The sequence below is a fragment of the Octodon degus genome, unplaced genomic scaffold, assembly GCF_000260255.1.
Source record: "Octodon degus isolate 3935 unplaced genomic scaffold, OctDeg1.0 scaffold00301, whole genome shotgun sequence".
In the NCBI taxonomy this organism is placed as follows: Eukaryota; Metazoa; Chordata; class Mammalia; order Rodentia; family Octodontidae; genus Octodon; species Octodon degus.
In genome coordinates, this window is record NW_004524877.1 from 985,086 (window position 1) to 986,945 (window position 1,860).

The window sequence follows — 1,860 nt, forward strand, 5'->3', positions numbered from 1 at the left end:
CCTGGGCTAGGACTGGGTCTTGTGGTTCCTGGAACGTGGCAGAAATTCTCACTTGGTGGGCAGGGTGGGTGAAGTGCTGCGGAGTGGTGGGGGGCATCCCAAGGGGCTGGAAGGGGCTCTCACCCCCGCTGCACCTTGGCTGGGAGCAGTAATAGGTCCCCCTGTTTCAGGGTAGCGGGAAGCTCTCCAACATACTCACTGGGCCTGGGCTAGGACTTGGTCTGGGGGTTCCTGTAATGCAGCAGAAATTCCTACTCGGCAGACAGGGTTGGGGAGGTGCTGCGGAGTTGTTGGGGGCATCCCAAGGGGGTGGAAGAGTGTCTCACCCATCCTGTGCCTGGGCTGGGACCAGTAGTAGGTTCTGCCAGCACAGTGTAGCAGGATAGAGAAATTGTTTCTAAAATTTATTTGGAACCAGAAAACACGTACAATAGCAATGGCAGTCCTGAGAAAAAAACGAGGAAGGTGGCATTATAATTCCTGACTTCAAATTATACTACAAAATTTCTGTGCTAAAATCAGCATGTCATTGGCAAAAAAACAGACCTGAGGATCAAGGAAATAGATTATAAGATGGAAATGCTACTAAGGACACACTCAGCTACCTTATGTTTGCCAAAGGGGCCACACATGCTTACTGGAAGAAATAGAGTCTCTTTAACAAATGGTGCTGGAAAGACTGACCCTCTGCATGCCAAAAACTAAAACTTGACCCAGGTCTATCACCATGCACTAAGCTAAAATCAAAATGGATTAAAAGTCTAAACATTGAAACAGAAATACTAAATCTCCTAGAAGAGAAAGTAGGAGGAACTCTTGAAGACATAGGGGCAGGAAAAGAGTACATAAACAAAAATCAAATCACACGGGAAATATTTGAATGAATTGAAGAATGGGATCTCCTCTTATTGAGAAGTTTTTGCACGTCAAAAGAAATTACCAAGAAAGTGAAAAGACAACCCCCAAATTAGGGAAAAATCTTAAACAATAAGGACTCACACAAAGATCTTCTCTGTGGAAATTATAAAGAAGTAAAAAGCATTAGGGCCCCTAAATTTAAAGATCCAATTCAGAAATAGGCATCCGAGATGAACACACACTTCTCAGAGGAAGAAATTAAAGAAGTGAATAAATATATGAAAAATGCTCCACATCACTAGCTATCTGGGAATTGCAAATTAAAACAAAAATAAGACACCATCTCACCCTAGAAAAAAATGGATATCATAAAGAAATCAACCAACAACAAATGTGGGAGATATTGTGGTGAAAATGGTACCCCTCGCCAGTGCTGATATTAATGTATTATTTTTCCATAATTTTATTGAGACACAAATAGCAATGAGACAGTTTCAAACCAATTTGGTAGGACAGTTCCAATAATTAACACATTGCATACATTCTTCCTAGTGGTTAATTACTGCACAAGATGCAGACTTGCTATCCTATCTACAAACACCATTAGAAAAAATCATTCTATTCATTAAGAGAATGTAACTGTATAACTATCCCAACCACCTTGAATACACATATACAAAATGGACATTCATCTGCATCCCTTTTTTTGTTAAGTTCCATCATTTATATATTATAGGTGTGTAAACTCAGCAAAATATTCTAAAAGTGTTTAGTAGTCCATAATAATATTGGTTGTTCAGCTTTACTGGCAATGTCAGAAATTGTTGATCTGAGTCGCCTACAGCTCAACACAACACCATGAGTTTACTTCTTATACTTCATTTTTATACTTTTCTGATGGATGGTTAAGACCAAGGTAAAGCAGGAACTATACAACAAGAGTTGTAGCTTTTGGGTCTGAGAAGGTCAGTGCAATCCCCTCAGGATTTATCCTGAGATCCT